This window comes from Castor canadensis, chromosome 2 (assembly GCF_047511655.1).
Source record: "Castor canadensis chromosome 2, mCasCan1.hap1v2, whole genome shotgun sequence".
Taxonomy (NCBI): Eukaryota; Metazoa; Chordata; class Mammalia; order Rodentia; family Castoridae; genus Castor; species Castor canadensis.
Genome location: NC_133387.1, coordinates 51,413,791 through 51,441,696, shown reverse-complemented (window position 1 = coordinate 51,441,696; position 27,906 = coordinate 51,413,791). Strand labels below are relative to the sequence as shown.

At 39.7% G+C, this 27,906-nt stretch overlaps 1 long non-coding RNA gene across 1 annotated transcript; it reads right to left on the bottom strand.

The window, feature by feature from the left end:
- Positions 1-787: 787 nt before the first annotated feature.
- Positions 788-27,906, bottom strand: LOC141420652 (uncharacterized). Its single transcript, XR_012445163.1, has 3 exons — positions 27,745-27,906; positions 15,054-15,141; positions 788-897 (listed from the first exon to the last, which is right to left on the bottom strand). It is a non-coding gene; the product is annotated as an uncharacterized lncRNA (long non-coding RNA).

Sequence of the window (27,906 nt, the reverse complement as noted above, 5' to 3'; positions counted from 1 at the left end):
TAAGTTTCATGCCAAATACAATAATCAATTTGTATATAGTATATTTGATGATGTAAAAGGGTTTGCAAGTCTACGTTCCATGTTAAGAAGACCCAGGCACCTGGCTATCCCTTGAGCAGATCCTCTACCCACTAGGTGCAGCTTGTTTGTCCCTTCCCTTTGGATTCTGTAACCTATGCATTTTCTGCGTTTAAGTCCTTCACAGAGTAACATTCATATAGTCAAATGTCAGTGTTCTCAGCAATGCATATTCCACTCCAGAACAGTTCATAAGCACCACTTTGCAGCCCCCAGCTGCTTCTGCCTTTACCCTAAAGCATGAGACTTCTGTGCATCTTCAGACACCACCGCTGCATTCTGGGACAGAAGAGTACATAGAAGTGGACTTCACAGTAGCCAAAGTAGCAATAATATGCAAATATGTTAGTTAAATGGGAGCTATAAGTTACCCTAGGATTTGACTAGAATGACAGAAGTGTCTATCCAGATAACTTGTTCCAGGGAAGCATTTCAAGGGAGCAAGTTGTATGGCCCTGTTTCAATTCCAAAGAGCTATGTGCCATTTGTAGAGGACATTCCCAGCAGCCTCAGGGGCAAGCTCACATTTTAGAGCTTAACTATGTGTCTACATTGATTTAATCACATGACCTCTTAATAAAAGGGGATGAGGGTTGGTATCTATAAGAGGTCAAAGAAATATCTTTGAAAAATATTTTAAGCTTTTTTAATGTGGCAGTAGAGATGTCAAGCATCCTCTCAGTTCCATAATTGCCCAGTGTACCTGTCTTTTTCAGCAGTCGCTATTCTAGCTCTGGCAGGTTGGTGGATGTGATATGTGCTGGCTGAGGCAAGCAGTTCAAGTCTGGAGGGCAGCACTCCTGTAGTTGCTGTTGGCCCCTAGAGCAAAGAGAAACCAGAAGGGAAGGTGTCGGAGCAACCTTGTGCCACTGGGTTAACACGTACAGTTGCTGAATAATGGCGGGCATTGTAAATCTCTGCAATGAGAACCCCACAGTGGCCCAGCAGCCTGCTGCTACCAGTGGGAGGTGGCGTTATGGGCATTAGCTTTGAGAAGCTTATATAGCAGAGGGGCTAGGATAAAGGACACAAATCAGGGGAAAACTGACAAGATAAAAAAAAAAAGCAAGGTCTCGTATTTACTGTTCATCCCCCATGCTCTCGGTGTGCTATATTGTCTGCGTTGAGTCATGCTGAGAAAGAGCCAGGCACAATAATAGCTCAGAGCAGCCTTGCAGCCCTGAAGCCGTCCTCTGCCAATGGTGCTGACTGTGTTAATAGAGAATGAAATTCTGATAGAGTTGTCTTTTTTCGTCCTTTCCTGTGAGACCACCAATAATTATGGAGGACATACTGCAAAGATGGGGTGAGGGTTCCCTGGTGGGGTGTATCCTGAGAAGTGACCCAGCAGGGTCTCCTGCAAAGGCATGTGTTACCCAGCCCAAGATGTGCCTGCCTGACAGATACCAACAGTGCCAGGGCAATCCAGGGACTCCTTTGAACCAGTGGTTCAAGGATTTAAGGAGGTTAAAATAAAACTGAGCTTTATAAATCATACTGCAGTGGGAAACAATGTCTCTTTCCTCTTTCTTCAGCCAAATCTGGTAACTGAGTGCCTTGCTTTCCCAAAGCAGGACTGCAGTCCACTGAGATCCTTAGACAAAAATGCACAAGTCAAAAAAGCCACACAAAAGCCCTCTACTGAGGGTATAATCAATATAATGAACAAAAATTATTTTGATATAAAAAAGAAGGCACTAGTCCTGTGACCATCTTACCTAAGATTTGAGAAATGTGGGCTCTTATGCATTCCATTTGCTTAACTCAGTGGTCCTCAACCCTGACTCTCATTTGAATCATTAGCAAGTTTACAAACATCTCCACCCCCAACCAATTCATTCCATAAATACTAAGGGTGGGATCTGGCACTGGTCTGTTTTGGGAACTCAACAGGTGAATCTATTGTGCAACCAGCGTGGGAACCACTAGACTCTTTCCTTCCTCCTGCATGTCTGCTACTCTAGGGGGCAGCTGGTAGCTTTGTCTGCAAGGGTCATACAGCGAATATTTTAGACTTTCCAGACTATACAATCTCTGTTATAACAATTCCCTTTGCAGCCATGCACAATCCATAGATGTTCCAGTAATTTGGATTTCATATAATTTTCATAAGCCATGGAATATTTCTTCTGATTTTTAAAAATTATTTAAACATATAAAAACCATTCTTAATTCACAGACCATATAAAAAATTCAGTGGGCAGGAACTGTCCTGGGGTTCTAGTTTGCATACCCTGTTTTAAAATATAGAATGGGAAGGTCTAGGTTGCTTACCTTGGTTAGAATATACCTTGGTTTACAAGACAGAATGGGGTATGATAAGAGTAAAAATAAAGGCTTCCATATCATTATGTAAATATTTAAGATACAAATCCAACTAGCAGAGCATTATATTCTGTTCTTTTACTGTGACAAATGTGCCTCCATAATGACCAAGAAGACCACATTTGCACTTAGAATTCTTTGACTTAGAGTTTTTTACCAAAACACAGCAGTATGGAAGGAGTCAGTTCAGCTTGAGACCTACCTGTTTCTTTTTGCTTCCTACCCCAGCCTCACATATGAAGGGCCACGTGTGTGTGTGTGTGTGTGCACTCAGGGAGGGTGGTATGTAGTCCTCATTCTGTGGGAGAGAGCTTGCTTGCATGCTCCAAAACAGGAGCTCCTCTTGCCTGGCTGTAAAGTCATTACTGGTGGGGGGGGGGGGAGGGGCAGAAAGGGGGAGCCTAAAATGAGCTCCAGTGAGTTTCAGGTCCCTTGTGAGTTTCTCTGGCCCACTCTGCTCCAAACTTGAAATATGCCTCATCACAATGTGAGACAGAACCATGCTGAAAGAAGGGAAAACCCTTTTTTGTAGAACATTTCTTATAATTAATGGGTCTGGTCTTTGTCAGTCACATCACTGAAATTGTTAGATACTCAGGGATCTGTGAGCCAGTTCTTAAATCATTGGTAGCTTGAAATAAGGTGGGGCTGTTTGCACCATAGAAATTGACAAGCTCTATACGTAAGTTTGTTTTTGTTTTATTTGTTTGTTTGAGAACCAGTTTCCCAGCATACTCTCTTTCCTACGTGACCTCCCATCCCTATGTGCACATCCTCCACCTGTTCCATGGTGAACCACCCACTGACCCTGCATATTCCCAGCTTTCTCATGCCACTCCTATTCTTTCTGATTAAATGCCCTTTCCAGTTTGTTTGGTTTTTTTTTTTTTGCAGGCAAATTCCTATTCATCTTTTTAAGACCCTGCTCAAAAATTCTCTGTTGCAAAACAGTTTCTCCTATATAATGTATAGAAGTACATTATATGCAGGTATGAAAATAACATAACGAAACACACCAAAAACTGAGAGGAAGAGGTTCAGAAGGAGTAATATAGATGGGGTGAATTTGGTCAAAATACATTATTTGCATGTTGTAAATATCATAATGAAACCCTTTTGTGCATTAGTTTATGCTAATTAGTATTAAGTTTTTTAAAAAAAGTTTCTCCCTCTTCCAGGCCCCCACATCACTTTAAAAATAGCAACATATTTTTTTCTTGCAAATAATATGCAAGGTATAGCAGATGTTTAGAATTTTTTACACAACATTCACCAAATGCCTTCTATATGTCAGACACTGAGCTGGGCACTGCAGGTAAGAAGCCTATTAGGCACTGCCCTTCCCTTAGTCTCATTGGATGGTGTTCTTTTCATGCAGTAAAGATGTAAGTAAAAGTTACAGAAGTGGTACAGAGGAAGGCTTGATATTTTGCCTTGGTTCCAGGACAGGAGGAAAGAGTAGGAGCAGAGAGGTTGTCTTGGAAAAGACACAAGAGATTTTCTTAGGAGACAAAGGCAGGTTTTCCTGAAAAGCTGAAGAGCAAATGCAAACACAAGGTGGGACCAAACACTGTGCACTTTGATCATGCTAATTCAACTCCAATTCCAGGATTTGGTAATAAAAAACATTAAGGTTTCTGAATTTTCTCTTTTAAAGTTAAGTGGTATAATTCAAGCTACCTCTCAACTTTTCAAATAAATCCTCCCAGGGCATTCTGCACCCTCCTTCCTCAACTTGAACTCCTCCCTTTACCCTCTAGGCCAGTACCTCTCTGGTGCCCCTCAGGATGCTGAGCTCCCTAAGGGGAACAGCCAGTTTTACTCATCTCATTTATGTAGTTGTACCCAGCAGAAATGAGGAGATGAGGAGTAATTGTTTACATAAACTGGAAATGGAGCCTTAATGTATGGACTGGGGCATCCCTTGGGGTCCCCACAGTCAGAGAGGATCTGGGGATAGGAACAGAAAGGGCCTCTATGGTCTTGTGAAGCACGAATGTACAGAAACAGATGTCAGGAAAGTATCAGAGGGAATTCCCAAAGAGAACTAGACTAGAATGCCCCAAAGAGATTAAAATCAAGAAGTACCAGGGGCTGGCCTAAAGCCTTGGTGTCAAATGAAGTCACAACATGGAGCCAAGCAGAGGTAGAAAACCTCGGAATAGGAAAGAGAAAAACTAAGAAATCGAAGAGCCCGGGTGATGTCTACCAATGTCCACCAACACCCACACTAGGTTTGCACAGGCTGCTGTGATATCATCTTGCTAAAGAGCTCCAGGGTTCCACACTCGGACAGAATAAAATGTGAATGGTGATAAATCATCTCCAACATTTAGTGCCTTAAAACAACCATCATTTATTATCTCATACTTTCTATGGGTTAAGAGTTCAGGAGCAGTTTAGTGAAGTGGTTGTGATTTGTCGTGTTTCATGAGATGAGGCAAAAACCAGATAGTGATTGGGCTGGGGTCATCTTTAAGTCTTTGTCACTCACAGATGTAGTACCGGATTTTGGAGGGGTCAATGAACTGGAACTGAAACAATTGGAGCAGAGCACCTCCAACTTAATGTGATCCTCCACAAGGTCTTATAAACCTAATGGCTTTAGCCTGGCTGAACATTGGTGACTCAGGGTTCCAAAACCATGCACCAACAAGACTGCTGGGTGACAGTAGCCTTGCGTTTTATGACTTACCATTGTGCTTGTTAAAAGTAAGTCACTATGGCCAGCCTATCTTTAAGAAGTGAATTAGCTCCCATCTTTTGATGGAAGTAATCAAAGAATTGTGCAAATATTTTAAAGATGTTATGTATATTTATCCCACATGCAAAATCTTCTGTCCCACCTATATTCCCCAAACAAATATATCACCTAGAATGACATCAGTCTCTGGCTTAAGGTCCAGTATCTTATCATCTAAGTCAGGTTTGGATGCTACAGATGAGGCTCCTCAGTGCAGGTCCTCATATTAGCTGCCTTCCCACCCACCCAACATACTCTAGTAGAATTATCATAGGATACCCCAAATACATGTTTCAAAAACAAGATACATACAGTAATCAGTAGTCAGGAGCAATTCTGAAATTCAGACAGTTCCTTGATTAGAGCTCAGAAAATTCTCTAGGAGTGATTCTCCATAGCTCCATTCTCTGGGTTCTTCTTTTCTCCCTCTGAATTATCCTTCTTCTTCTATTAAATGTACCCCATTTCTATGGGTGAATGGTTTTCCCCACCTGCTCCTTCCCCATGGAATTGCAGGGGTCCCAAAGCCTCTTTCACTTATGTACAACCTCTGTTCTTTTTAGTATTCATTGGCAATGTTTCAATGTTTTCATGAGTAAAATCTCTTTAAAACTGTATGTTTCTTATAAATCTTACTAGAATTCTATTTGATAAAAGCCACATCCACAAATCTTATTCAGGTAAGTTTTTCTTTCCCTTAGCTCCCTTGAAAGCTACTATGAGATTGTGCCTTTACGCATTTTTGCTTAATGAAGATATCTGAGAGGTGTGCCCTTATGATCTTTTTAGGGGCTTCTCTTTGAAGAAACCTGTAAGGCACTACCTTAAGTCCACTTGAGGCCTTAACAATGAGTTCTAGAGTCACATTTTTCCCCTTTTTCTATATATGGGAATTACATGTTGTGGTTTTAGCCTCATCTGCCATCCGGAGAGGATGAGACTAAGAAATAGTTCTAATTTTTGAATTCCAAAACTCTCGGCTCTTTTATATTCATCAGTACCTTCATTCCTTTCTCTCCTCTCCTATTTCAGTGGGCCATCTAGAAAACCGGGCAGCACCTTCAAGTTCTGCCTGGCAATCTTCTTATGAGATCATGAGTTCATTAGGCACATTTTCTATTTTATGTACTATTACAGGTAACACATTGCTAGACTTTCCACCACTTCTCAACCAGGGTCTTTCCTCTATCTTCTAATACATCTTGTTCATTTTTCTTAATCCCTCACAGACAACCTCATCAAAACCCTCCCAATCTCTACCTTCTACTTAGTCCCTAAACCGTTGACACGTTTTAAGTTTTGTTACCTCATTTGTAGGTTAAAAAAAAAAACCAACATTCATCTTCTTTTTGACTCTTCAATGTTTTCTATAAATACAACACTCTGAATCAGTTTGTCTGGTTGGTGCTGGATCAGGATCTGTTGCCATCAGATGTTGCTGGGGTTGGAGCCAACTGAAAAACTGTTTCATTTCTGTATCTGGTACATGGGTGGGGGACAACTTGAGCAGATGGAACTGAGTCTGCGGGTTCTCTTTAGGTAGCTTTCTGCTTGTCTCACATCTGTGGTTTCTCTAGCATGTGGTTTCCATGCTCCAGAGGAGTAGCCCTCAAGAGAGAGTCAGGCAGAAGCTCTAGTGTCTTTTATAACTGGTCATGAAAAAAGCCACATGGAATCACTTCTGCACCTTCCCTAAATTAAAACTGAGTCACTAAGGCCAGCCCAATATTTAATAGGAGAGAAATTAGACTCCACCTCTTGATGGGAAGTATTTTGAAAATTTTTCAGACATTCTAAAACCACCACACTTTTGCAGTTGAACAACATAGTAAGTATTTGCTTAATCACCAGGATGAGCTTGGTGAAGTAGGGAGAAAATACCAGATGATAAATTTTCTTAGAATTGTGGAAGTTAGACCCCCTATTTTTTCTTTAAATTATCTACAATTGAATGTTATCCCCCATAACCACTTGGGAAACCTTTGCCTATTCTATCATTTTTGAATCCTGAGGTGCTAACTGCCTGGAGTCCCATTTGACTCACCAGAAACTATGTGTTACACAGGAGAGTTTTGCTCTCTGTCTCTCATTAGCTTCCTGCTTGCCAAAGCCAGGCAGCCACTGTCCCAAAGGAAATGTAATCCTTGTCAAGAAGCCAACAAGCAGCACTCTCTCCATCTCTAGTCTCTAAGACTTACTAAAGCTTGGATTTGACTTAGCCTAGGTAAGTAGCTTTTAAATACTAATTCTTAAAAACCCTGCTGTGAAAAAGAATTAAATAAGCAATCCTTTAGCTTTAAATGTTTCACAGGGAATGAAAATAACATGTTTGGGAATAGACAATCAAGTTTTCAACCCCACCTCATCCAAGGCAGTAAAATCTCTTGTCTACCAGGTTTGATACTATGGAATGTAAATGTGGCCAAAGCTGGGACAATGTGCAGTTTTCCGAATGAAAAGAGACCCTAGGTGTGTAAGATTTTATTTGCTGATAAATGAGGGTGTATATATGAACATGTGGGTGGGGCAGGGAATGAGATATTCAACTCTCCAAGATGACTGGCGTCTCCTTTTCTATATTTAGACTATGTCTTGCAGTTCATGAAAATGCATTGCTTGTTCTTCCCTTAAACCATTCTCTCTCTGTCCCCCTCTCTCCAGACTTTACTTATTTGTGTTTAAAAATAACTTAGTCACATGTGTTTCGTTCCTAAAGCTTAAGACTTATTTTTCGTAACTTACTCAAACACAAATCCTATTGTTCCAATCCTTAGGGAGAGTGAGTTACTCAAGAGGAAAAAGAGGAGAGATTGTGTATACATTTTTGATTCACTGAATAATTTATAGTATGAAAATAAATTGTGCAATAAATGTAAAAGATCTTCGAGTAACCCAAAGATACTGTAGTTTGGATGAGAAGGGAAATAGTTGAAATACACATAGCTTTAGAGGGAGCTGTGAGGGAGAATGTGAATTCAAAGTTTTTTGGCTAACGCTGTCCTTGTCGTTTTGAATGCTGAAGAGTCTGTCTATTGTTCCAGAGGACTCCTTCGGTGACATCATGTTCACTCTCTTCCCCACTGTTGATGAATGCTATTTGGAGTCTATGAAGTTTTGAGAAAGACTCAGCTAAAGTAGATTCCAGATATCATTTCTTTTTATGAGTGAAAGAATCAGCAGGAAGGAAGAAGGCAGGACAGTAGGCTACAGCGACAAAACTTCATATTGAATCAGGTCAACTTCCAGCTCTCTGTCTCTTAATTTCAGTCACATCTTTCCTTCCTGGGCGTCAACAATATTACTGCCAAAACCCTACAGCTAAGAGTGCCATAAACATTTAAATCTACCAGAGACAGATGGCAACATAGATCTCCTTTGTTGATTCTTAGAGGATTGCCAGCCCTGCTGCTGTATGTGGTGAATGGGACATTTGAGGTAACTATTTCCCACAAGACTGCTTTTTAAAATTCACCTTAAAGAAGTTAAGATACTTCACTGATTAAAGAGATATTTTTGGCTAAGATCCTGAGGATTGCAACAGCCAAAGAAAACTAATACTTGAAGAAAAGTCACCAATTAGCAATCTCACCACTTCCTTTCTGTTCAGTCTCCCAGGATAACCATGAGAGTGTCACAGCTGTTTTGTCTCCAAAACTTTGTTCATGACCATACAGAGTGGATAGGCTAATAGATTGTCTTAACTAGAACAAGAGAGAGTTGGGTGATCAAACCTTATTTTTGACCAGAAAAATCCGAAAGAATGTTTTGACTCAATGGCCATGTGCTTAACCAGAATATGATCTTTTGCTGATTTGTCTTAATTTTTTTAATGTCCCACTTTTATGATCTGACACAAACTTTGCCCAAGGTTGATTGATCTTTGCTAAATAGATTATAACATTAACATTCTCAAATATTCCCAAAATTTAGTCCTTTCTATTTAAGAAGCATTTTTGTAGTTGATTTGAAAAAACTAAGTCTAAATAGCTTCAATAATTATTAATGGCTTTCATGGCAATTGGCCTGTCAAGAAAGATTACAGACCTGTGGAGCCATTCTGAAGTGGCTCCTTGATATAATCTCTGGTACCTGGGATGTTTACAGCTGTTTTGAATGACAATAAGGAGTAATACTGGTCTATGTCTGTCTTAGGAGAGAGACTAGAAAGAATATGAGACAAAGTCAGTTTAAGAATCATATTGCACACATATGGCCAAAATAGATTCCTGACAGTTGATGATGACATGTAGGACTGAGAAATTCAAATTAGACTTAGAAAAGGAGATACAGCTCCATAATCTTTGAGTAAAACCAATTCTTCCATGACCATAAAGGTTAAAACAAGCATGTTCTAACAGCAGAGGAAACCCAACTGAATTTAAACATATCCAAATAGGTGTTCTCCCCAGAGTGGAGTTGAATTTAGAGTCTCAAGCATGCTAGGTAAGCACTGTACCGCTAAACCTGATCTCCAGCCCAAAAGAGGGGTTTTAAGGAGGTGTCCTAGCCCAGAGCGGTACATGCATTCAGAATCCTTTGTATAGAAAGAAAATTAAAGCTTTCTAAAGGTTAAATCAGTTAAATCAAAACACCTGTATCTCACAAATACCTGGAGTAAAAATTCTCAGGGTTTTGTCAGCTCTAAACTTGATTGGACATGAGCTTTTGTGAGACTCAAGCTTTCAACATTTCTACCCAAACACCTTCAAATGATTCTTCCTACCTTGCATTCATCCCCCTACAAATCTGGCTTATGACATAGCCAGCAGACTATTTGGAAAGCCTCTACACACACACACACACACACACACACACACACACACACACACACACACACACACAAAGTATTCTTCTGCATTCAGGATCTGGTCCATAGGAAGCACCATGGCAGTTCCTGGTGGCATCCATTTTTTCTCACCTTGCTTCCCACCTTGAATCCTGGTTCCCACCAGCTGGAATCACTTGCCTTGTCTTAGTCTCTCTCACAGGGGGCATTCACTGTATGCCCTCGGAGTACTTCACTAGATCATAACAAGTACCCCCATTTTATTTTAATTGTCCCTTCTGTATGATCCTAAGTTCTGCTTGTCCCCCAATGGGCATTGAGTCTGGCACACAGTGGGCCCATAGCAAATGTACTGGGGAAAGAGTAGATAACTGCCTATACTGCTCCCTTCTGCCAGAAATACCCTGACCATCCTGCAAAGCTACCCCATGAAGCTGCCCCTGACTGCTTCCCTAGCAATCCATGCATAACCTTTCATTTATTTTGTTTTATCTACTTACATTAGATTACAAGTATTTTAGTTACTTAGCTACTAACAACACAGTTGATATTTAGAGGTCAAAAGAGCCCAAATACTAACAATCTCATGTAATTCATCCTTAGGAAAAAGGAGAACACAGTGAGTATATATCAGATAGACCAGGGTTGAATGCTGGCTTCATCAAACTCCTTGGCTTCTCTATGACTTTTTTCTTGCATGTAAAATGGAAATAATAATAGCAACTGCATCATGGAGGTGGTGTGAGGACTCAACAAAGCATGCATGTTGCAACGCAGAACACAAGACTTGTTCATATAGTAAATGCTAGTAGCAGTTATTCTTAAAGAGGGACTGGATGTTAAAAGGAAGAATAATGGATAAAAGCAGGCATGCTTTCTTGGAGCTTTCACTGAAAGCTTAAGAATGTGTCTGAGAAGCACTAAAAATGGGGGAAGTATTTATTGAGTGCTGAACGTGACTGTTTTTCAACTTTTATGCTATGTTGCAGTCATCTAGATGTAGTTTCCCAAGTAGAGAATGGTCTGGGATAGGTCTTGACTATAATCTTTCCCATGCATATAGATCATTCAGTAACTGATACATGGTGGATATTCGACAACTGTGTGTTGAGTAAAACCATGTCTGAATGAATGCACTACAACTGAAGCTCCAAAGACACATGAGGCAGAAGCTTACTAGGTCAGCATTCACAGACAAAACCACCAAGTTCTTCTTCAGAAAACTGAAATTGTCTCATTATGGAAATATATGGGCCAGAGTATAATCACATAAACAAACAAACAAAAAAGAGATACTATTGCCCAGTTTAGCACTCATTCATTCCAGAAACATTCTATGTACAAGGCATGTTGAGGAAACAACTACCATGTAACTGTACTGCTTAATAGTTCTCAGAATCTTGTTATGTTCTCTTCTAACATATGTTTGTGGACATTTATTCACTTACTTAAGGAAGATTTAACAAGAGCCAGCTCTGTACTTGGACTTATTGTTGGCACTATGGACTCAGTGATGAGCAAACCTTTATCAGCCTGTTTCCATGAACCGTGAAGTCCAGTGGTGGAAACAGAGAGAATCAAACAGTTTCATAAATATGTAACTAGACTGCAATTAAAGCAACATAGGAAAAAGAGGATGCAGTGAGATGTAGCAGGGTGCCTATTGTAGGGATTAGGAAAAGCTTACTCAAGAAGTGACTTGTTTTTTTTGGGCACGGTGGGGCATACCTGTATTCCCAGCCCTGGGGTGACGAGGATCTCAAGTTTCATGTCAGCCTGGACAGACCACGTCTTAAAACAAAAAAGAAAAACAAAGCAAACAAAAACAAAAAGAAGTGACTTTTTAACTGAGATCTGAAGACTGAGAAAAAGAGGAGGAAGTGAATTGGAAGAGGCCAGTGTTGGGACAGAGGTTCAAAGTGATGAATCTGAAGAGTTGGGAAGAGGCCAGGGAATTCAGGTCAGATTATAAAATTCAAATAATATTAAGTAAAGATGTGATCTGCTCATATTTAAATTTTTCAGTCTGTTTTTCATCCACTAGATTGTGGGTTCTTTGAGTTTCTAAGGCTGCATCACACTCATTTTTATGTCTCTCACTACATCCAGCAGAGGGCTTTGAATACAGTTGATGTTCAATTAATGCTGATGGAACATATGAAAAGGATGTAAGTGATGACAGTGCACTGGGATACTAAGTGATATTTCTAGTTCAGTGTATATAGAACCTCCAAACTAGGAGGCAGCCCTAGAACTCCCCGGGATTTCCCTTGGCTGTGCAGATCAGAGGTGAAGGGGCTAGGACACTCCAGTTTTCACTCAATCAGTTTAGGTATTTTTTCTAGACAAGGAAGCATTCTCAGCTATTCCCTCATCCTGATTCTCACTAGGAGAATCACTACTCGACCACAATCTTGATTGCAAAACTCAGTGAGCATTGTTCTGATTATTGGGGGGTTATGCTTTGGATACGAAATGTGTCCCAAAAAGGCTTATGTGTTGAAGGCTTGGTGCTCAGGCAGTGGCACAATTAAGAGGTGGGTTAATCCATTGATTAATTCATATTGAATGGGTTATTAATATCGAAACATCTGTGTAGGAAGATGGGATAACAAAATGCACTGAAAGCTGTTGAATAACAGGGGGTAGGGGAGAGTAATAGAGAGAGTTAATGTGTTGAAAATGTGAAGTATTCATGAGTCAAATACCATGGTAAAACCCCTTTGAACAATGAATATACACTTAAAAAAAAATGAAAGACATGAATGTAAAACATGTCCTGTTAGAGGTGAGTACTAGTGGAAGGGGGAGGGTGAATAGAGAAGTTAAAGGAGAGTGAATATGGTCAATGTATACTTGTATAAAAAAGAACAATGAAACCTGTTGAAGTCATTTGTTTTAGAAGTGGGGAGGGGGGGACAAGGGTGAATGATCTAACCAAGATACACTGTAAGTATATATGAAAATATCACAATAAAAGCCCCTTGTACAACTAATATATGCTAATAAAAATGTTTTTTTAAGAAAATAAAAGGTGGAGCCTGGCTGGAGGAAGTAAGTCACTGGAGAGCAAGGGAGTACCAGGAACTAGAGAAAAGGTTAGTTCAAGAAGAATTAATTTAGAAGGTAACACATATGTACAGGAAAGCAATGTGAGTCAACTCCCTGTATAGCTATCCTTATCTCAACTAGCAAAAACCCTTGGTTCTTCCTATTATTGCTTATACTCTCTCTTCAACAAAATTAGAGATAAGGGCAGAATAGTTTCTGCTTGGTAGCGAAGGGGTTGGGGGGAAAGGGAGGGGGAGAGTAGGTAAGGGAGGGGGCAAGGGGAGAAGGGGGGAGAAATGACCCAAACATTGTATGCACATATGAATAAAAGAAAAAATAAATAAATAAATAAAATTTAAAAAGAAAGAAAATAAGAGAAGCCTGAGTGGAGGAAGTAAGTCACTGGAGGGCAAGGGTGTACCTTTGTTCCTTAGCCCCTCCTGTCTTTGTCTTTCGGCCCTCTGTCCACCATGAGGTGATCCACTTTTCCCTGCCATTATGCTGTGCCTCACCATGCACAGACCCAGAACCATCAAGCCAAGAATCCAGAGATGGAAACCATGAGTCAAAATAAATCCTTCCTTCCTTAAGTTGTTTTCTCAGGTATTTCGTCACCATGACAAAAACCTGACTAGCACCTGGGGTGAGAAGTAGATTCTCTTTCCCAGTTTCTTATGGTTCTTTTCCATTACTTAGTGTCTGTGGGCAGTGACTCAGGATTCCATATTCCCTCACCATGTTCTTTCACGTTCTGAAGGTCCTTGTCACCCATTCATTGATCATCACCCAGAGGCCAGTCAGTGGAATTATGGATTGTCCTGTGAGATTGTGATTTCTGTAGAATGGACTCCTTTTATATTATATGAGCGATGCTCAGCAAATTTGATAAATGCTCCTATTCTTTACAAAAAGAAAATGTCACCTCTAAGGTCATTAGCAATGCATTTGCCACCACCATCTTTAGTTACTAAGGGAGAGGTTTTCTGGAATTGGAAGAACAAATAGACATAAATTTCAGAAGCTCTTTTCATGCAGCAACAATTATCTCAAAATGGAACTAGATTTCAAGAATCTCTGTCCCTTTTTTTTCCCATGAGTGGATGGTATGATAATGCAATGACATAAATGCAGTGGGAAGACGAGCCCCTGATCATTCTTTAAATTATTTGATGCTGGCAATGACCATATTTTTTAAGCCACTAGAAATCAGGTTGATGACTAAATTACGGACATTTTTAAACAGCTTCTGTATTTATCAATTTGGCTATTTTTGTCCCTTCTTCCCCTTGTGCCATTCTGAGGTACCGCCTCAGTCTCAGAGATTCAGTGTGGCCGTCTGATGAACACATGAATACTAAAGAATTGGTTTCCCTAGTAACAATAACCATGAGGCAGCTTTCAGAACTTCCTGCCTTTCTGTCTCTCTGACTTTGTTTTCTTTCTCTTGGTCACATGGAAAAATGCCCAGACCAGGCTTGCCCATAAAGAATGCACATAAATCTTGCAACCCATAAACAGAAAGGAGGCTTGTCACAGTTGATTTTATATTTCTTTTCTCAACACGCTGTTCTGTGTGGTTAAGGCTAAGCCCGGGCAACCTCAGAGGTTCATGGGCCATCTCAAAACTTGTTTTCTTTTTTCAGCATCAAAATCTACAACTATAATGCAGGACATATCAGTGAGATGTCCCTTTCTCTATGGGTCACCAAGGTGGAATTTTCCAAAAAAGAATACATTCATTCTGCAGTATTTCAAATTAGAAAAAGAAAATGTTAATGGAGTAGAGAATGGTCTGCTGATTCTCCAGGATTTTTTTAATTAGTGGGGTTTTTGGTTGTGAGAAATGGTCCTGCTCTGCTTCCTGCCTCTCTTAGTAATCCTAGTCAGGATGAAACCAGTGTCCCTACTTTTCCTGAGGGACCAGAGGACATGCCACCTCAGGAGTCATAAACTCACTGTTCTGCCCCTGGGTTTTCATCCTGTTTGTTGCCCAGACTTCTTTGATGGATTCTGTCATCTGACCACATGGGCACATACCAGGGTGCCTAACCCGTGAGTTCATCTCCTCACCTGGATTCCTGGTGGTGGCAGCAGAAGCATCCCTTCCACATGGTAAAACACACACACCATTCCTTCTTGTTTCTGCACTGTATCCACTCTGTACAAAATCAAACAGAGAAGCCTCTTGGCGCTATGCACAATGCCAGACACTTAGGGGAGAATGACTACAACACATAGTTCCTGTCTTCAGAAAGTTCCAGTCTGAAACAATGTGGAGTGGAGGCCAAACATACAATAGAAACTGTAACCAGACAATAAGGATCACTTAAGAGGAAGGTCTAATGCTACCTGTGAAACTGGAGGCAGAACAGGGAAAACCTCCTGGAAAAGTTTATGTTTTACTTGGTCTTAGAAGGAATAGATGAAATATGTTGGACACTTATATACTGGAAACTATGTTCTGTGCATTTGTTTTTTAATTCCCACCCCAGTCCTCTGAAGCAGGTCGTACCTGCTTCACAAAATGAGTCTCAGGAGATAAATTTACATGGAGGGAGAGAGTTGGGAGGCAGTAGAGTCAACAGTCAAACCCAGAACTCTCTGAAAGCCAAATTCAGGATCTTCAGCACAGGGCCAGTGCAAGTGAGGCATCCACAGCCCTCTGGTGCTCTGGGCACACAAGTAGCTTTGCTGGGCTTGCAGTGTGGGTGAAGCATGGAAAGAGGCAGGCAGGGCTGGCTCATGGAGGCCTTACTGATGAGTGCATCTGTGATTCTCCAGGTGAAAGGGCGCTTCAGAGGGGTTTTAAGCAACATGAGGAGATGGTTGATTTGCATTTTGAAAAGATCATTCTGGCAATAGCGAGGAGGATGAATTTGAGGAGACAGAAGGGGAGACAAGATTGGTTAGAAGCCCCTTGCTGTCATTAGTCCTGATGTGAAGTAATGTTGGCTTGACTTTGGACATCAGCAATAGAGATGGAAAAAAAGGACTTCCCAAGACCCATGTAGCACCGTCTGCCAGATCATCCTGCCATTCTTGCACCTACAGCTCAGACCCCAGGGTCATGGGGCTCCTCTCTGATGTGTTTAAGTAATGGCTCCTGCATACCTCACATTTCTCAAACCTCTCTGGGATTATCTACCCTCCCATACCTTCCATTGTATCTCATGTTCTTTTCAACTCCCAGTTCAGCAGTGGGTACCCAGCAAAGGGTGCTGAATGGAAAACTGAATAAATTGGAATAGCTTCCAATTTTCCTCCCTTTCAATAACATGTGGTCCTGGTCATCACAGTCCTCTTGCTGCCCTCCTTCAGAGGTGGTAGGGAAAGCTGGGGGTGGGTTTGCTCTGGTTAAGCATGAGACAGGAGCAATCTGGTGTCAGCAGGTTGCTGACACCTCCTTGAAGGGTTTGTAACATCATTTCCTCTGTTTTGAATATCACACTAAGAACCTGAATGACGTTCGTCAGTCAAACTTTATCCTCCCTTTGCCTAGAAAAGAAAGAACTTAAAAGGTAATTCTTCTGCAGTTTTGTTCTTATATAAAGAGCTAGACATGGGCTCTCTCTGCATAATTTCCTGTCCAATTGAAAAATTGGACAAAAGTCTGGTGAGATGGTGACAGGCTGAATTGGGCATTCCAATCAGGAAAGGGAACACAGTTCACAGCTGATACTTTTAAGGACATCTCCTATCTGATGATCTTAATTTGTCCTTGACTCAGAAGCAGTGAAAATTTTAAGATGAAGACACAAAACCAGAATCAACAATTGTGGGGTAAAATTAATGTGGTAGTAGGTGCAATGGAATAAAGTCTACATAATATAATACGGCCCAGCACCACAAGGAAGAGCCAAGGCTTTCTACTTTTTGTACACGTTCTCAAAAAAAATCTGTAGATATATTATTCCATTTGAAAAAACTATGTATGCCCCATGCCCATTTTATTTTATTTTATTTTTTTATTATTCATATGTGCATACAATGCTTGGGTCATTTCTCGCCCCCTGCTCCCACCCCCTCCCTTACCACCCACCCCACCCCCCATGCCCATTTTAAACAGCTTTAGACCGCATCTCTTTTAAGTATACAATTCAATGATTCCAGTTCAGTTTTAAAACATTTATATCACCCCCCAGAAGATGCTTCTCATTCTTTTTTTTTCCTGCATGTTCTGCAGGGTTTTATTGTGAGTGTTTTTTGTTTTGTTTTGTTTTTGCAGTATTAGGGTTTGAAGTCAGGACCTCACACTTGCTACCCATGTGCCCCACCACTTGAGTCACTCTGTCAGCCCTTTTTGTATTGGTTATTTTTGAGATAGGGTCTAGTTTCATGCCCCACCAACTTGGACTATGATCTTCCTATTTGTGCTTCCTCAGGTAGCAGGAATGACAGGTATCTGCCACCACACCCAGCCATTGGTTGAGATGGGATCTCACAAACACCTTATCCTGGCTGGCCTCAAAGGACAATCCTCTAAATCTCTGCCTCCCGAGCACCTAGTATTACAGGCTTGAGCTACCATGCCTAGCTTTCAAGTATTTTTTGTTTAATTTCATCAAAATTCTAAATGAGACTAATTTTGGTTGATAGGTAGAAGAAAAATATCAAACTTCTAATATGATGAGATGGATCATAACTGAAGTAACAATTTAATGGTGTGACTTGTTAAAATAGACTTTATCCCATTGAATGATTTGTCTCAAATCTGAAAAAAAAAATCATGTAAAATTGTATTCAAGATTTAGGGTTGAAGCTGGTTAAGTGACTGAAGTGGTAAGAGTGCCTGCCTAGCAAGTGTGAGGCCCTGAGTTCAAACCCAATGCCTCCCTGCTTCCCCACCCGAAAAAAGATTTCGGGTTGTAGCCAGGCAACAGTGGATCACACCTTTAATCCTAGCTACTCAGGAAGACAGAGATAAGGAGGATCAGGGTTCCAAGCCAGCATAAGCAAAAAGTTCACCACACCCCATCTCAATCAATAGCTGGGTATGGTGGTACATGCCTGACATCCCAAGCTACATGGGAGGCTGAGACGTGAAGGTTCAAGGTTCCAGGCCATCCTGGACAAAAAAGTTTATGAGACTCCCCATCTCAATGGAAAAAAGCTGAGCGTACTGGCACATACCTGTCATCCCATCAACAAGGAAATGTAAACTAGAACAATGGTAGTCCAGGCCTGCCTGAGCAAAAACTGAGAACTTATCTCCAAAATAACCAGAGCAAGCAAAAAAGGCTGAAGGTATGGCACAAATGGTAGAGCATCTACTTCATAAGTGTAACGTTCTAAGTTCAAACTCCAGTGCCAAAAAAAAAAAAGATTTAGAATTGTATCACTTGACATCAAGTTCATAATAATGGTAAGAAAATTAATTCCAGCACTTAAGAGACTAAGGCAGGAGGATCATGAGTTTGGGGCTACACTGGGCTGCATAGAGAGTTCCTGTTTTAAAATAATAATAATAATGATAAAAATAATAGTAAGAGTAAGAAAGTAAATAAATGAACATGAATTGAGTATTCCTAGTGCCAGTGACAGTCTGAGCCCTGCATTTACCTTCTCATTGCATCTGTAGAGCAAACTATAAGGTCGATACTATAGCACTTTAGAGATAGGAAGTTGGGGTACAGAGAGATTAAATAACTTGCCAAAGTAAGTAGATTGTGGATTATATACAAACTCAAGAGTCTGACCACAGTGGGAGGCTATTCTCAATAACCATCAAGGGCTGCACTGCAGGGAAGTCCAGGAAGGAGTTCCTGAGCAATCAGGGCTCACATTGAAGGTCTCTCTATACACCCTGACTTCCTACTGGCTCCCTTTCCTACACCAGCCACTGGATCTATCACAGAGCACCAAGTTTGGAATGTCCACTCCAGAAGACAGCTGAGCCTGCCAGAGGATGCTAATTCCTGAGAACTAGACACTGACTTTTAACACAGAGCACTTTAGACTTTGCTGCATCATGTCTCAAGAAGCCTAGCTTTGTACACAGCACCTAGAAAATCAGGGCTGAGATAAAAAGAGGATTTGAGGGCCCAACTCGTATGGAATCCTATCCACTTGTACTTACAAGATTATTCCCATTACAAAAATAGAAATATCCAAATAAATACCAAAAGGGAGAGTTACTATAGTTCTCATACTCTGTGATAAAGAAGAGCCTTATGGCCTCTGACTCACTGACAAAAGTGACAAATCCTCCACAATAACTCAAAAAGACATGGGAAAAGACAACTACTTCTCCCAAAACCATACAATATCAATTATCATATGTTAGCATATGGTTCCACACTGAATTATTTCAGTTATAATTAGGTTTCTAATGCAGTGCAGAATGGGACTATATGCTAATTTGGAATACACTTTATCTAATCTGATAGAAATGCAACATTTAGAGGGCCTGACTTTTTTTTTAAACAAGCAATTAAAAAGGACATTTTCAATTTAAGAACTTTAAGATCACATATCACATTCTTTTTTTTTTTATTGTATTTGGCTTTGGTGTGTGTGTGGGTGTGTGTGTGTATGTAAGAGAGAGGAGGGGAGGGAGGAAGAAAGGAAGAGAGAGAGAGAGAGAGAGACTACACTCCGATTATATGCACAAACCATACACTTTTGTCTGATTTCTTTCCAGCATTCATTGAACATTCTCTTCTTTCTTGCCCACCCCCCCTTTCTTTTTTGCCAATGGTGAATTAAGACTGAATTTTCTTCTCTAGGACAATTCTCTGTTCCAGTCATAGTAAATACCAATTTCATTTCCATCCTATTATTTTTCTAATTAAACATTTGTCATGCAAAAGAAGATCTGAGGTGCCTGTGCTTTCCATTATGTAAAATACTCAGTTATGATAATAGCTTTGGAATGGTATCTTGAAATTTTTATGGAAAGAAATAAGGGAAGAAATAAAATAAAACAAACTGGATTTTACCTTGGACTTTCACTTGTTTATTTTTTCCTTAATTTGCCATCAGTGTTAATACTGACAGTTTCCCATCATGAAGAATATAATATCATTAGCATCCTTTAATAAGGAGAATTATATAAAATCTCTATCTAAAATTTGTAAAGGTTAAAAACATAACCCTGTTCTATACCACCTTAGATTCCTTTCCCGTTTTTTTCTCTTTTATTCATACTTACAAAACCTATACTTTTATGCTTGATAAAATATGCTCTGAGCTCTGATTGTTTCAGAACAAAGTAGAAATATGCCAGAAGGACAACCTGATATTTCTTGGAAATTCTTTTTTCCTTCTTATGACAAAGTCCAGGGGGATAGGCTCTGTCAAAGGAGAATTTATTTTCTAAGCTTTTTGAATGCAAAGCTTTGCCATTTTCTGGGGCAAGATTTTTTTCCCCAAACATTTATAATCATACTTAATATAAATACTTAATAAAAACATATATTTTATGTTCACACATATACTTTATATGTATGTATACATATCTATGTGCATAACTTACTATTTGATCTATAAGTTGCTAGAATTTAATTTTCAGTTATTTCATAGTTTGCACAGAATTAGCTATGAAACTGATTTTTATAAAGGTGGAACTATTTCATCTCAAATTCTCAAAATGTAGATTGAGACATTTCTGGTTTGGGAAGGAGCCCTTGTATATTTTCTGAAATTGCTACCTTCTGATACACACCATGGCAGGGTGTGTGTGTCTGTGTGTGTCTGTGTATGATGCACAGGTAGAAAGTACCAGAGTTGGCTCTCACAGTATGTGTTCAGTATTGAGCTGATGCTGCTGCGATGCCCCTCCCAGATTCTTAAGAAATCCCTTACTTATGCAATCCCTGACTCAGACTCTGCTTCAGGAAACTTCTTTTCATTTTGATTTTTCAAGTTCCCTAATCAGTAAAATGTGGATGACAATTCCTGTCCATTTACCAAACTAGTGGTGCAAATGGCAAATTATGTGAAAGAATTTGTTAACACCCAAAGAAGTACAAATATTTTGCAGACAGGATGCTAAATAGTGTTTATCTTAACATGAAACCTTAGGTTCTATGAAAATGTGATTGACTTCCCCCTACTTGGGTTTTTCACACTTTTAGTGAATACCTAATGGGCTCATTTTGTCACCCTTCAGGGGCAGCTAATACCTAAGAATTGCTGACTTGTCTGCTACCTTTCTGTATTTGGACTCTGCAAAACAAGAGTGAATAAAATGTGAGGACAGAGAAAGGCCATGTAAGGCTGGAGAGAGAGCACTCAGTCTCTCTAGGCAGGAACTCTCTCTTTAGTCTAGCTAGGCAGAAACTCAGTGTTACCTGACCATGATTTCAGGAGTTTTAGGTGAAATTCTATATTCATTCTTGTATAGAAAGTACATCACCCATATTCATCTTCTTTACTTCCTTCTTTTACCTTCCCTGTCCTGTTAGTGACCTCCTCTTAGGGTGGCCTATTTTTCATTCTTCTTTAGTTGTCTGTATTTTTGCCTTGGTATTATACCTGTACATGTGTTGTATTTAAGTCAATGTAACCCCCCTCCACTGCACTTCCCTACTCTTTTTCCCCTATCCTGTGTTGTTTAACAGTTTTCAGTGTGTTTCCTTGTGTCTTGTTTTTACACAGATGTGATATACTTCATTATTATTTGCTACTCTATTTCCTTCTTGTCCTCTTCCCCTGATCTCCTCTACCAGTCCCACTTTTGGATATAAGGTCTGTATATATTGGAAGTAAAGAAGGTGAATGTGGGTGATGTAATTTCTATACAAGAAAGAATACAGAATTTTTAAACCTGTTGAAATCACCAGAGGAAGGAGACTGGGGTAGAAAGGAGAAAAACGAGGGAATGAATCAGTTCAGGATATAATACACATATACTACACAGAAATGTCACAATGAAACTCTCTGTGTAGCTTTTTTAGGCAAACAAAAATGCCTTTTTTTAAAAATGGAGAACAGGAAGGTAAAACAGGTCCTGTCTATGAGTTGGTACCAATGGGAAGGGGAACGATATAGGAAAAGGTATAGGAGGGTGACTATGGTAGAAATACTATGTACTCATGTTTGGAATGAGACCTGTTAACTATTCTAAGAATGGGGTGAGGGGAGATAAAGGAGAATGACAGTAAGGGTGAATTTAACTAAGATATATTATAAGCACTTTTGTAAATGTGACAATATACCCCCAGTACAACAACAATGTGATAATAAAAATATTTTTTAAAAAAGAGTTTTAGGTAAAATGTATTTCAATGATAACAACATAGTTTCATACCCTATTATGCATTCAAAACATGACTGGGAGGCCTAAATGGGCTAGTAATGTGTTGCCTCCATTCGAATGGAAGCCCCTAAAAGAACAAACCAAGTGATCCCCACTGAGAGCTCCACATTCAGCACAGTGCTCAGTGTAAGGAAGATGAGAGACCCTGTATGAACAAGACTACCAAGAGAAACATGGGTTTCCAAGGAGTTAAATGGGTTTCCACTAGTTTCAGTAAACAGTTCTCTACTGTGTAAAAAGCACTTATGATTCCTTTCCCTAAACAGTATTACAACATACACAGATTTCTATTCACTTGCCAGCTTGCTATTGCACAATTTTTTCAAGGACTTTACATTGGCTTCCTCATCTATTAAATAGAAACAACTATGCTTGACCTGAAAATAACTGAAAGCATGGAAAAGTGCTTACAAACCATGGTGATCAAGCCACATGGAAGAAATCACTTTTCTCTAACTTCTGCTCTGGGATCTAAATTACATACTCAGAAATTTTGAAGCAAGGAATCATCTTTTTTTTCTAAGATGGTATTTTCTTCACTGTAGTTGGATTTTTGCCTTTAAAAACTGCACTATGATTTTCTATTACTATTAATTGCTTAATCTTGTCTTTATGTCAAATATATTTTTCTTTACTACCAACCATCTCCTTCAACTACCAACTTTATCTTTATCCTAAGCAATAATATCCATGAGCACAGAGTTCTGTCCTATATATAGGTTTTCTATGTATGGAGGAAATATTCATCTGTGTACCATCTTAGATTGCCTCTCTTAGAACCAGTCCCATTTTGGTGTATTCCCACCTTAGAAATAGTAGAGTTTCATTGATGATGCCTGTCTCAGTTTATTAATTTACTCAAACATTTGTCAGCTGTTACTTGTACTATATAAACCTGGAATAGGCAAGAGAAAATTAAAGTCATTGCGTTCCACCACACTGTAAACCTCTCTTAAGAGCGTTGTAAGCGGCTAATGAAATTCAGGTAGGAAACTTATGCTCCAAATCCTCCTACTCCAGATTCCTGTGGATTGCTAATACTCATGAATGACAGAAGGTAACCCTGGGGAGAGTCATATTTGCAAAGTTCTGAGGCTTTCCTAATCCAGGTAGAGCTACAAGTGAGTTTTTAAACACAGCAGTCCAGTGGCGCCTTGTCAGCTGCTTTCATGCAGGAAGCTGTCTGGCACCATGGCCCTAACTATCCCAACCTCCAACACTGTAATTTCTAACATTGGCTTCAGTCATTTAATAAGATAAAAGCATTTAAACAAGTCTCCAGTAGGATATGAGGTGATGCTAATTATTACGATCTGCATTTAGGTGGCGCCTCTCCTGGCAAGTGCTCAGTTCTACAAATGTTATCTCATTTTCATCTTATGACACCTTTGTCAAGCCAGCATTCATTGAACCTCCACAGAGTGCAGCTGAGGAGTGAAGAGTTAAATGGATTGCCCAATCTGAGATCAGATTTGTGATCACAGATCTCAAAACTGGCTTGATGTTGTCTAAAGAAAGTATTCGTAATGCACTATGTGTGGGTTTTACACTGCATGGTAAAAATGACTCTGAATGTCTTTACATTTAGGTTTGTAAACTGAAAGACTTTTAAACCTTGTCACAGTGTAGAACCAATGCTGTGCACCTTCTCTAATCAGCAATCACAGAGGTTTAATTTGAGAGCCTGACAGAGTAACTACCACTAGCCAGATAACTTACTTAATAAATCTCTTCAGCACTTGCATGTGCACTGTTCCAGCTGCTTCATAAACACTAATTTAAACAGGCCGGTGGCTCACACCTGTAATCCTAGTCACTCAGGAGGCAGAAATCAGGAGGATTGCAGCTCAAAGCCAGCCTGGTCAAATAGTTTGCAAGATCCAATCTCAAAAAACTCATCACAAAAAAAAAAATAATAAAACAGCTGATGGAGTGGCTTGAGGTGTAGGTCCTGAGTTCAAGCCCCATTACCACAAAATTTTTTTCCCTTTATTGTTGTGGTGGGTGTGAGTACTTTGTGGCATTTAAAAAGAAATATTCACCCCCTCCACTGTTCTCCTTTATCCCCCACCCGAGGTGTTCTCCTTTATCCCCCATCCCCGACTCCTGGAACCGTTTCAATAGGTATCATTTTTGCATTTACATACATGTGTACACATTATTTTCACTATATTCATCCTCCTCCCCCTTTCCCCACCACCTACCCTTCCTACTAGTGCCAACCCTCCTTCCCACTCTGCAGAACTGGTGCCACCCTTCTGTTCTCTGATTTTGTAGAAGAAAAAACATAAAAGATAAAAAGAGAAACATGGCGGTTTTGCTAGTTTGAGATAAAGATAAATACACAGGAAGTTTCCTTGTGTTGTTTCCATGTATATATATTACAGCCCCAATTGGTTCATCTCTTCTACTTCTCTTCACTCCTCCCTAGTCCCTTCCCATGGTGGCCCCGGCCACTTTAAGATTTCTGCATTCATTCCTGCTTCTTGAGCACATCAACTACATTCAAGTTGATGTGCTCAACTATCCCTTGCCCTATCCCTACTCTGTGCAGCCTCCCCTTAGTGGGACCCTCATCCCGTAATATTGCTGCATTTGTTTTAGGTCTACAATCTGCATATGAGGGAGAACATGTGGCTTTTGCCCTTCTGAGCCTGGCTAACTTCACTTAAGATAATGTTCTCCAGTTCCATACATTTACCTGTGAATGACAAAATTTCATTCTTCTTCCACAAAAGCAATTTTAAAAACCCCACTAACTTATCTAATCTGCATGATGACCCTATGAAGGAGGTACCCTTATGTCCCTTACTATACAGGTATAAAGCCCAGAAAAAGTGGGTGACTTGTCTAGAGTTCCACAGCAGTTAAGTGGCAGCACTGGGATTCAATTCCAAGTCTAGTCCCTAAGTTTATGGCTTTAACAAACAGATTTTTTTTTTAGCCATTAAGATTTTAAGAGTTATTTATTGAAACATGTACTATTTTTCTCTCGCTCTCTCTGTCTTCCTCTCCCTCTCCCTCTCCCTCTCTCTCATGCTAGTCAAAGGGTTGATTTTTCCACAATGATGGTTCTTGTGGTCTAGTTGATAGCTACCTGGGATTCTAGCAGAATAACTAGAAGAGAAGATTTCTAAAAAAACTCAATGACTCATCAATCTATCCCTCTGCGAGTCTGATAAGACACCTCCTAAAAGCAGAGAAGAGAGGAAATCCTTTCTTCATTTGTGCTTTGGACAAAAGAAAAGCAAAATTCTACCACTAGTTTGCCCTAAAATTGGGATGAGTGGTTAGAGTAAGCAAAGACGTTTTTCACAAGTGATTATGCAATGTAGTTTGTGTTTGGAGAGTGATTTCAATGTACTGTATATATTCATTATCTCATTTGATCCTTTCATAACTGCCCAATGAGGTAATCAGGGAAGCTATTTTTATAATAGCCATTTTACAGATGAGAACACTAAGGCCGGGTATCATTAAATAAACTTGTCCAAGTCACCCACATAATGAGCTGCAGAAGCAGAGTATGTCCAGTGTCATACATTAATAAACCCTTTAAATTGTCTCATTCATATTAAGCTTAATAGCTTCTGGTGAAATCATTGCTAAACTCAAACATTTAAACAAATAAAAGTCAGAGTGAGTCCTGCTCAAGGTTTTCAGGGCACTTAAGAACATTTCATGACTTTCAGATTCATCCCCTTCTCCTGTGAGAGAACACAAAATAGTCTTTCCAGGGGCATGGAAAGGAGAAGGGCTTCCAGATGGCCACTTCTACCACACCTAGCACTTGAACTTGTCTGTTTGCCCAGACATTGCCCACCACCAGAGTACAGAGAAACTAGGTTCCAACAAGAGTCATCTCCCTTGTGCCAGGAGTGAGTCCCTTCCTCTGAAGAATTCATTTCTCTAAAGAAGGAATGCAAAGACACTTCACTTGGATGAGTAATGTGTGAGCTAAATGTTGAACTCTAAAGTCAAATCCCACAACTTTTACCCTATTAAGTGTTTTCCATAGAAAATTTCTTATTTTTCTTTTCAAAGTACTTGAACAATTGTAATAAATTACCATTTGTGACTTAAGATATTTTCGTACTTAGTCTTCCTACATATAATACATGTGATTTGATAGTCCTCCAAATAAGTTGTTTTTATAAGCACTGACTTCCCTCCTTTGCATAAGCTCCTCACCTCCAGCTTGACTAGGATCCAACAATCTGATGCGGCTTCTTTTGTTTCCCTCCTACCAATCTAGGATTTCCTGGATTTTCTTCTCCAGTCACTCTTTCATGGGAGAGGTGGCTTCTTCCTTGTCCTCAGCATTTCACTAGAATTTCTCATTCACTAAAATTTCTCATTTGGTGATTTATCCACTTCATTTATTATTGCTTTTCTGTCTGATGGAACATTTTCTTACCAAGTTTCCTTTGAAATAGCAGATGAATTTCCATTTGTAAATAAAAATGCAATGCCCTAAGTAAGCATGATAGCAACTAGGAACCAGCAGAAAATCAAAGGACTAATATGCTATGACCAAATGTATGATGTTTATTCTAAGGATGGAAGTAAAACTTAAAATTAGGAAATATATTAATTTAATTCATCATATTCATAGTTCAAAGTAGACAAAACTCATCTGATTACAGATGAAGGTTGATAAAACTTAACTTTTTTTGGCAGTACTGAGATTTGAACTCAGGACTTCATGCTTTTGAGGCAGGTGATCTTCAGCTTAAGTCACATTTCCAGCCCTTTTTGCTCTGGTTATTTTGGAGACAGAGTCGTACTTTTTGCCCAGGTCAACCAGAGATATTCCTAGTCTATGCTTCCTGCTGCAGCTGGGATGACAGGTGCACACCACTATGCCCAGCTTTTTTTCTGTTGAGATGGAGTCTCAGGAACATTTTTTAAACCTGGGCTGGCCTCAAACTGCTGTCCTCCCAATCTCAGCCTCCATCATATCTTGGGATGGCAGGCACACAGCACTGCACACAACTATTCGTTGAAATGGAGTCTCACAAACTATTTTCCTAGGCTGGCCTTGAACCATGATCCTTCTGATCTTAGCCTCCCAAGTAGCATTGCAGGCATAAGCCACTAGTGCCTATCATTTCTTGATAACAACTTTTAATAATGGGAAAAAGATGGACACTGATTCTTTACCATGTCAAAAAAAGGTGTCACATCTCAAATTTCAGCCTTATTCTATTTTATAGCTTTATTTTTAATGGGAAAGTAGTAGAAGTATTCTCATTAGATCAAGAGGAGGACAATTACACTCAATATCACTAGTATCATTTGATATTCTTCTGAAAGTACTAGCCAACACAATTAGATAAAAGAAAGAAATTAAATAAAAAATAACAAAAGAAGGAAAATTATAATTATCAGAAAATATTAGAGAACCAACTATAAAAACTAAAATAATAGGAAAAATTGTTCAATATGTGTTAGCCAATGTCTAGCAGTTTTGGTCAGTTTTTCATCACTCTGACAACTTACCTGAGAACAGCAACTGAAAGAAAGAAGGATTTATTTTGGCTCAAGGTTTCAGAGTTTCAGTCTACAGTTGCCTGGATCCATTGCTATTCGCCTATGAGGCAGAATATCATGGCAGTGGCAGTGAGTGGTAAGGGAACTTGGTCACCTCATGGCAGCCAGAAG